Source organism: Piliocolobus tephrosceles, chromosome 14 (genome assembly GCF_002776525.5).
Source record: "Piliocolobus tephrosceles isolate RC106 chromosome 14, ASM277652v3, whole genome shotgun sequence".
Lineage (NCBI taxonomy): Eukaryota > Metazoa > Chordata > Mammalia > Primates > Cercopithecidae > Piliocolobus > Piliocolobus tephrosceles.
Window position 1 is genome coordinate 49,232,069 of NC_045447.1, and position 10,878 is coordinate 49,242,946.

Sequence of the window (10,878 nt, forward strand, 5' to 3'; positions counted from 1 at the left end):
ATTACTTTTGTATATTTGGCAGTTCTACCGTTAACTCCCTGGTAGGAAGTAAAACAAATTCAAAACAGTGGTAGGGAAAGATGAAGCTATTTCTTCCACTTCACCGCAGTGCACAACAGAGCCACAGGACTGCAGATTTTGCAGGGAATCATTGGCAGAAGTTAAGTGCAAGCGGCAGGGTAGCAAGAAAGATGGTTGGCAGAGGGACCTGAGTCACAGAGTTTTGCTTAAGGAAGTAATATTACTGAGCATAAATAGTGAGACTTATTTGGATGAACAGGATCAAGGAGAAGTAGTAATTGCACCGAGCAGAAGTATCTGTCTATTTCAGGAACTGCAGGATTCAGTGAAAGTAACACAATCGACCAACATTAGTGGTGATAATTTCGAGTAAATGCAGTGGCATGTGACAATCAGAACAAGGGAAGGTCAAGTGAAGAAGAGAATTAGGGTGGGGAGAGCATAGAAAAACAACACTAAAGTTCTGTAGTATTAACTAGACTTCATGAGAATGTGAAAAACTTCCTGTAGCAAAGGTTTTGCAATACATCGATTCTAGTTGTTTCCCCAAATTTCAATTACCTTTCTCAGTTAAAATCTTCTAAATAAAAATTAATGTAATGACCTTATTTTTTTTTTCATTGATAGGGATTAATTTTAGACTGTATACATGCCACAGACTTCAGGTGTTTCAGAAATGTTAAAAAAAAAAAAAAAGTCAACTTCTGCAGCAGGGTCTGATAACAAACCTCTATGTATCTCACTCTCACTGAAAATTATCTATTTCCTATTGTTTAAAATAAGCATTTTTGTTTTTCTCCTGATTGACCAGGGAACATCAGTTATCATTTATAAAATTATGATGATTATTTGAGTACAACGAATAAACTTAAGTTCCAGCCTTTAAGTTTTGAGACTGCTCTAGTAGTTACTATAAATACGTTTTGACTTTTACTGAACATCTAAATCATTAGATAGCATTGAGTTTCTGTACATTTTAATCCCAAATCTACAAATAATCATAGAAAATATTAATATACATATTTTGTTTTTTAGGAAGCAAATATTCAAACACATGAAGTAATTTGAAAACTGAAGATATATATGTATTTATATATATGATTATTTGGTAATAAATACAAGGTTCAAAGTATACGCATACACACACACACACACACACACACACACACACACACACACACACGGAAGTTTCTTATATTTGCCTCAAATTTTTACTTTGCTTTGACAGTGAAAATCTAGCTGAACCCAGTTTGCACGTGGCTCTCCATTTTCTTTAACTCTCCATTTCATCTGGACTTAGCTAAGCCATTTTAGCTGTCAATGATAGGAAAGGAGTTATATGTGAATAATTCATTAGGCTGAGTGAGGAAAGATTCCAGTTTTGAAACAGTGCTTCTGTTACCTAATACAGGATTTCATGTCAGCTGCCCACCTACACAGGCATTTGTTCAATCTGGTTATAGCCAGTTTTATTAAAGAGCTTTTTTAAAAATAAAACTAGCCCACTTCTTTACATGTTTGAATTTCCTTTATAATTACTCTACTGAGAAAATTGTTGTGCAATTCTATTACTTTGCAGAACTTTCTCGCAAATTATGTGGTGGAAACAATTTGCTTTAATCTTTCAGTCTAAGGCTGTATAGCACATGTCACAGCGTGTGTCCTGTGAGAAGACTAATATGTACCAAGTATCATGAGCTCATTTTCTCATTTGCCTTGTCAGCTATTCTAATTGAATAATTTTATTCACATCACTTTTCTCTTTTCTTTTTGACATACATGAACAAAAATTAACTTCTGGATTTATTTAATTTTAAAATTAGATGTCAGAATGCCTTTTCCAAGATCAGTAAGCCCTGTCCTCACTTCAAGGCACATGTTCTTTTACCACTCAGAAAGAGAGCCACCAACCTGTTCTTAAAAATATCTCATTAAAAAGCCTGTCATCCTACAACATACTCTGGACACTCTGAATTTTTTATCTTGTATTTCTTAAAATTCTGGGTTCCTTAACCTATTGTAGGTTTACTCAGCTTTTGTACTCTTGATCTTTTGGGTCAGATAATTCTTCCATATAAGGGGCTGTCTTGTGCATGATAAACTATTAACAGCAGCCCAGACCTCTGCCCTCTAGATGCCAGTAGCATCTGCTTTCCCCCAAAGTTATGACAAACAAAAATTTCCTCCAGAAATTATCAAACGTTCTTTGGCTAGGCAACCCCTCCCAGGCTAGCTAAGAACCACTAGTTCTAGTTATATGGATTATAAAGCATTTATCTTCTTGTCTAGATCAATAGATACGTGTTTTTTTTTTGTACCTGTGTTCTTCTTCAATCTGTATTTTATTTTTAATATAAAAATAGCATTGCAATTTTAAAATGAATAGAGGATTATATGTTATACATGTTTTGTGACCTATTTTTCCAGAATGAATTATATAATTAAACAGTGTTTATTTAGAAGCACATATTATTAGACTCTATCTCAGAACAGCCTTTGAGAAGAAAATACCTATGAAAAAAATGCATTGTTTCAATCATTCAGTCACTGAAATTATTATTTGTTATAAGTTAACCATAAAATAGATACTATAATAGGTCCTTATATTCAAAGCTAGAATAAATATTGTTTATGACCCAATGGAGAGTATTCCGTGTCTTAAAATATTAACATAAGAAAAATATAATGTGAAATGTGACCACATATTAAGTAATACAACTAATCTAAGTGAGTCTGGAAAGTGTTGCCAGAGAATTGCCAATTGGCACTTCACCTGAGGTATAACAAACACGAGAACCTGGCAATCGAAGAATTTGAGACTTTCTGAGATGGAGAAGTCAATGCTTGAAGATGATGATTATGATGAAGAAAGCTACCCACATTAGTTGTTGAATTTGTGCTGAGAAGTTTTCCAAGCACTTTCAGAGTCATTATATCTCACTTTGCGCTTTCCAATTAACCTTTCTATTTAGATCTCATCATTCAACAGCTCTTTGAAGGAATTTTTCTTATTGTGATCTTAGAAATGCAGATAGCGTGGTATAGGGAGTTAAGTAATTTGGCAGAAGCCATGCAGCTTAAGTTGTATAGTTAGATATCACTCCCAAATATGACGGCCTCCTGGGTCAAGGTCCCTAAACCTTACACTTTATTATATTATGTTGCTACATTAAAATACTTTATAAAAGAAGTGAACAAAGTTCACAATTTCTGGAGCAAAGAGGGTACTTAAGACAAAAGGAGTAAGGTCTATGAGGTAAAGAGATGATTCAAAATAGCCTTGAAATGTAACATAACCAGGGACCAGATCATGAAAAGCCAAGTTAGAGAGACTGGACATCCCAAAGGCATGGGAAAACTAAAACCACATTTTAATCCATGGAATTTACATAATTAGCTTAATTTTTTAAGGTCTACTTTGTTTGAAGAAAGAACTGCTTAGAGAGGGGTGAGAGGTTAAGTTGGAAAGCAGAGATCTGGACGAGAAATGAATGTAACATCTTTGGGTGAGGGAAGTCGATTTGGAGAACAATTGAATACTGAATACACTTGAAATTTAGTTGAGACACTTAATTGGCAGATATTGCACATCGACTTTCCCAGGAAGCCAATTTTAAGATGACAAGGAGCTTTAGGAAAGTAATTAGAAAGCATTATTGAGAATGATTAACACCTGTGGGGTAAGAGAAAGTGGTAGGATTGGGCAGAGAGTAAAGTTAGGCTGCAGTTCCACATCAGGAAAGGATTTAGTTGTAACTGAGTTGGCCATTCAGAGTTGTCCTGGGCTGGACACAAAGTGCCAAGTCTTCGGATCTACCCACATGGAGTAGTCACCGGATGAAGGTTGCCCATGGCAGAAGGCAGTAAGCATAGGGAGGTCTTTTCAGCTGGGAGCAATCCCTGAAGAGAGATGACAGCTGATGACTGACGGTTGGCAGCACTTCTTGCTACTAGGTCTTTCAGCCCTGAAGAGCTCTCTGGATGGTGCATCATAATGTCCAGGATAGAAAGCCTCCTGAAAAGGTTGGAAGGTGATGGTAAAGAGGTATGAAGGATTACGCCCAGGTTAATGAATAGAGAAATAGATGGCATGGACCTTCCAAATAGTCAGATAATCATCAAGAATGATCAGGTATGTAGAGAAAGGTAACCAATTCAATTTTGGACAGGTTTGAAATTGAAGGACCCATAAGGTGAAACATTTCAGTTGCCACCAACATACATGAGTCTAAAATTTAGAAGAGAAACACGATAAAGAGTTGCTATTCATCAATATAGGAATATAATTGACCACATGGACTGAATCAAATTACCCAGGGAGAATATTTGAGAGAGAAAATGGTGTCCAAAAATGCAATCCTAGCACAGTTTCATTTGATGTTATTTACTTTCAAATCAAGGATATAAATTAATCTCTTGAGTTTATTTTATTTATGTGTTATTCACAATCCATTATAGGAAAAAAGAGGTTATTATTCCTCAAAAATATCATACAATTATCTAAGAAAGAATAGGTAGTAAATAAATAAAATACAAAATATATCCATGAAACACTTTTAAGTAGTCAAAAAGGGGAGAGAACACTATCATGGTATTATAGATCATATACAGAGATTTTGGTGTAGACGGAAAGAACATTGTAGTTCATGCCTGGTAACTGCATCTACAGACTTTCCAGACAGGATAGCTATGTTTTGGGTCTTGATTTCTGCTGATTATCTGAAAATTGTTAAAAATCATAGGTGAATTATTTCTGTTTTGTATTTTTTTCTAAATACTTGTTCCATTTCATCTACTTTTTTGGTTACCTACTTATTTTGAAATAGCACTGTGTCAGACAAAATATTGTGTTCCCTAAAGCAGTTTGGGGTAAGATAAAGCTTTAAAAATTATATCATACATTTTGCCATTTTCTCTTTGGTTTCTTTGTTCCTAAATATTTTCTATGCTTATTTTTCTTTTTGCATGTCTCAATAGACCTTTTAAAATGGAAGCTTCTGTACTGGATTTTCTAATTGCTTCTGATTAATATAGCATCCCATTAAGCTTATTAAGTTTGCTCATTTCTTCTCACTAAAATTATTCAATTGTCAAACAAATAATGATAAGGTTGAGGGGCCATTTTATTATGAAAGTATGAAAATCATTATTCAAATATACATATATCAGCTGTTAGGTACTGGAGGATAATTTAAATGAAGACCACTATTTTTATTTTTTTAAATTTACTTTTATCCTTGGCAATGTATGTTTTGTATTTTAAAGTAGAACTTCTGTGAAAATCTCTCAATATATTGCAGAAAAAATTTATATGTTTTCCATAGTTAGACTTATATTGATCATATATGCAGTGACACTTCATTGAAATCTTAGTTACTTAAAGATTAGGTCAGTAATTTTTATAATTTAGGGAATTTTAATATTTACATCAAATATTTTTTGGCTGAATTAAACAAATTGTCATTGCATGCTGATAATAAGCGTGAAAATTAATTGTTTAGTGGTAACCTAAAGGCCACAAAATAAAATGACAGGTTTTTCGGGAAGTTAATATCCAAGTAGAAGGTACAGATAGGAACAAAACACTATAATTCAAAATAAGAGCATCATGATTAAAACTACACTGTAAAATCGACAGGTTTTTTTTTTTTTTCTTTTTCTTTTGAGGCATCAAATAACTCATTCTATAACATATGAGCTCTTGGTTATGAGGGAAAGTAAGAATAGAAAGAACACCTAAAGGTAAATGTTGTGAGTCAGGATGAGTTTTTCCATAAGAGTAAACTAATTCACAAGCCTGAAGGTTAGAAAACCTGGAAAATTATTTTAGTCACATTGCTTGTATTTGAGGCCACAGTTCCCCAGTCAGGTAGGTCAAGGAGGAGAAGAAAGCTAATGCCAATGTAAGAGCAGCTAGACAAATGAGGTGACACTTTTGCAAGGGATACAGCCTATGGGGAAATTTGGAAAGAACTATGAGAGTGATTAGAAAACAGGGATAAGGAAAAGGTGATACTAAATTAATGTCAATAGTTTTGAATTTTGAATTGGAAATAACTAGAGTTTAAAAGTATTCTTAACTCTGATATTATTTAAAATATTAGCTAAGAAGACTGCCTCCAAATTAGAGTATTTTTCCTAATATTCATTGATAGAGTATATGTCAATGTATACAAATGCATCTAAATGTATACATATATATAATAAAATAATTAGCTAAGCATCCTCCAGCCCCTACTACAAAATAGAATATAATGAAGTCCATTGAAAAGATCCATGTGCTCCTCATTGGTCTAAATTTTGTTCATCATTCCCTTCTTCGTATATATACACACCCATCCACACATACACACACACGCACATAAATATACACGTGTGTGTATATATGTATATGTATTCATATTTACATATACATATATATAACACCATACTAACAATTTGATATTTCAAACTAGTCTTTAAAAACTGTGTGTATATATATATATATGTATGTATAATTTTGCTACATTTAAGAGTAGCATGAAACACCATATTGTCAGTTTTCTATCTGAAGTTTATAAAAATGGTATTATGCAATCAAGCACTATGTAACTCTTTAAACTGCCATTTACTTTTACCACATATATAAGAAGTTAAAAACACTATAGTTTATTTTGCTGTTTTGATTCTTTTCTTTTCTTTTTTTTTTTTTTTTTTTTTTTGAGATGGAGTCTCGCTCTGTTGCCCAGGCTGGAGTGCAGTGGCACAATCTTGGCTCACTGCAACATCTGCCTTCTGGGTTCAAGCGACTCCTGCCTCAGACTCCCAAGTAGCTGGGATTACATGTACATGCCATTAATACAGGTAGAGCACAGAGGATTTGGGGCAGTGAAATTTTTTATTGTCATGATATAATAGTGGACACATACTATTATAGATTTGCCCAAACCCATAGAATGTAAACGAGGAAACCCTAATGAAAATTAGCAAATCTGGGTGACAGAGATGTGTCAATGTAGGGTCATCAGTTTTAACAAATGTATCACTTTGGAGGGGGAAGTTGATAATGGGGAAGGTTGTGTATGTGTGGGGTTGGAGGTATATTGGAAATACCTGTAGTTTCCTCTTAATTTTGCTGTGAAACTAAAACTGCTCTAAAAAATATATTAAATGAAAAGAAAGCAGAATGAACATATATTCAATTTTAACTCATATTTCATGAGAGCCACAGAACATTCTATAATACAGAACTATCATAATTTATGCAAACATATATCTACTAATGTTCTTTCGCTCTTGTGTCCAGTTTTATGCTATAATAAACAATACTTCATTTTTTATTTTTATTTATTTATTTATTTTTTGAGACGGAGTCTTGCTCTGCCGCCCAGGCTGGAGTGCAGTGGCCGGATCTCAGCTCACTGCAAGCTCCGCCTCCCGGGTTCACGCCATTCTCCTGTCTCAGCCTCCCGAGTAGCTGGGACTACAGGCGCCCGCCTCGTCGCCCGGCTAGTTTTTTGTATTTTCTATTAGAGACGGGGTTTCACCGTATTAGCCAGGATGGTCTCGATCTCCTGACCTCGTGATCCGCCCGTCTCGGCCTCCCAAAGTGCTGGGATTACAGGCTTGAGCCACCGCGCCCGGCCTAATACTTCATTTTTTAAAGAAGAGTAAGGCTGTGACCAAGTGATGTGCTGATACTGGGTTACAGTGGCTCACAAAAGCCAATTGTTAAATTTTCATAAATTTTGAAAGCTTTTTATACACAAAGTTATTACCAAAATTTAAATTATACAAACTTACACTTAAATTATGTTGAAACCAAAGTTATTAATACCACAAAGCTCATGATTTCCTAATTAGTATATTTTACAAATCTAGGCTTTTGAATTTTTTTACATATATTGCCATATCTTCCCATTTTTGTTGTTCATTATGTCATGCTGACAGTGTGATATAAGGAGTATTGGAAATATTTAAATGGTAAAAATCACGTTCACTTTTGCATACATAAACTGTGGAATTTAAAAATCAATCAAATAGTTTCTCATAGGGTATAGGAACAGGAACATGAGGGCTAGAAATAGAAGGGGATCATTTCACTTTATATCTTTGCCTATTTTTTCTTTGTTTTAAACTAAGTAAATAATAACGAGACCATAAAGTTCAAAACTGCTAGAAGCTGAAACTTTTGAAACACGGAAAATAAATCCTATGAAAAGCATAAATATTTAGGTCAGTTAGATAAGATATTCAACATTCTAAATATTTTTATATAAGCCAAATATATTGGTATTGAGAGAAACATTGTATAAGATCTTTAATAATGTATATGAAACCCGACCAAATGTCCCATAGATCAAATGTTTATTTATTTATCTTTTTAAATAAACATAGAAATTGGCCCTCCTAGTCTTAAAAGTTGAGAAAGTTACATTTGTCTTATGTAGAACTCAGATTCTGTTCTCAGTAAACCAACCATCAGGTTTCCCAAATCGTGTCAAGTAATTGAAACTTACCAGATCACTATGTCTGGACAATGAGATGCCAGACCCCTCACCCATCATGATTGCCTAACTGACCACCCGCTTCCTGTTGACCAACTCCTCTTTCTTACCATTCCCAAATTCCTATTTTCTTGCATGTAGTTACCTTTCTTCCCTGCTATTATAAACTGATTTTAATTGATAAGGGAGATGGACTCAAGACTGATCGCCTAGCTTCTTGACTGTAGCACGCAAATAAAGCCTTTTTCTCTGGCAATAGTCATTGTCTTGGTGATTAGCTTTCTGTGTGGCAAGCAGAAGGACCTAGGTGGAACCCCTGGCCTTTCAGTAACACATTTTGGTTCCCTGACCAGGATGGATTCCTTGTGGCTTGGCTGCTGCAGACTGGGAGAGTTTTGAAGCTCTCCTAGGTGGCTGCCCCAGCTGTTTTGGCTGGAGGTGGGTCTCAGTCTTTCTCACTCTGGCCCCATCACTGCCAGCCCCAGCTGCATTCCTTATTACCTATGAAGAACAGCCTTTGTAATTTGGCATCTGTATCCAGGTAGGTGAGTGTCCTTTATGGGCCCAGATAGCAAGATCTCCCCCCAATTTGGGGGAATTTTTCAAGGAATTTCCATTTGAAGGTTGAACAAGCCCAACTGACAGAGAAGAATCACCCAGATGGTGTCAGTTTGGACACCCTTGGGGGCTTGTTTGTAATTGTGTGTATGTACAGGCAATTGTCTTTTGTGGGTACCAGACAGCAAAACCAGCTTCTCTTAATTTGAGAAATTTCTAAGGTATTTTTATTTGCAGATTGATGAAGCAGGTTCTTATCCTCACCTTAATAACTCTTGACAATCAATGTCTATAGAACTGTCATGCAGCACAGCTCCCAAATTCTGCTGTTAGGGAGTGTAGGTAGAGACAGCAAGGAAAATTGTCAAGCTTTATAATATTTTTTTGTGTGTACTGATTGAGCACTTAATAAAAAATGTGACTTGTACATACAGGTGTATAATTTCTTTACCGTTCAGTTATAAATATTTCTCAGTTAAATAGTTTTAAAATATCCAGCTCATAAAATTTTAATAAGACAAAATCAAGTAACGTGTCTAGGTCCTAATACATTCATAGTGTATGTAATTAAGCCTTGTCCTTTCCCACTTGGTACTATACATTAAATACTTGGGGTGCACTCACATTACTTAGGAATAAATAATGACACGTTAAGTATGTTGAGATACTTACAATATGAAGTATCAAGCAGATAATGCTATAATCAAAGTGAGAAGAAATACCCTTGTTTCCTTTTGAAAATAGGGTTTGACGAAATCTTTGAACACTTTTTCTCATTTGGCTAATTTTATTGATATTTAGGTGCAATGTTGAATTTCCTTTAAAGTTGTCATTAATGCATTATTTAAATCATGATTATTTAATACTTGGAGCAGATTCAAGATGTAGAATTAAAAAGAAAACAGTCCTGGCTTAGAAGTGTTAGTTCTAAGTGTGAATGTCATCTCCACACTCAGTTTATATTCTCTGAGCTTCAGTTTTATTATTTATGAGCTTGAATATCTAAATTTCAGCATTTTAATCTAAAATAACAAAATGAAATATGTAAAAGAGCATAGTACATGACATGAGCAAAATTAAAGCTACTTCGTTTTTACTTTTTGTATTTAAGTATGATTTACTTTACTACACAAGTCGTTGAACCTTACTACATATATTAGAATTCTTATTTCAAGAATTTTTTTTAAAAAATTACTTAATTTAGAAATCTTATGCATTAATAAATCTGGTATGAATATTTTAAAAAATAAAAAACATTTGATTTAACATCAAACATTAATACCAATATTATATATGTATATTCCTTTTTAAAAATATTTTTGTAGGTTTTTGGGGAACAGGTGGTATTTGGCTACATGAATAAGTTCTTTAGTGGTGATTTGTGAGATTTTGGTGCACCCATCACCCGAGCAGTATACACAGAGCCCAATTTGTAGTCATTTATCCCTCACCTCCCTCCTATACTTTCCCCCAAGTCCCCAAAGTCCATCGTATTGTTCTTATGGCTTTATATCCTCATAGCTTAGCTCCCACTTATAGTGAGAACATACGATGTTTGGTTTTCCATTCCTGAGTTACTTCACTTAAAATAATAGTCTCCAGTTCCATCCAGATTACTGTGAATGCTATTAATTCATTTCTTTTTATGGCTGAGTAGTAGTCCATCGTGTGTGTGTGTATGTGTGTGTGCATACCACATCACAATTTCTTTATCCACTCGTTGATTGATGGACATTTGCACTGGTTCCCTATATTTGCAATTGTGAATTGTGCTGCTATAAACATGCATGAACAAGTATCTATTTCATATAAT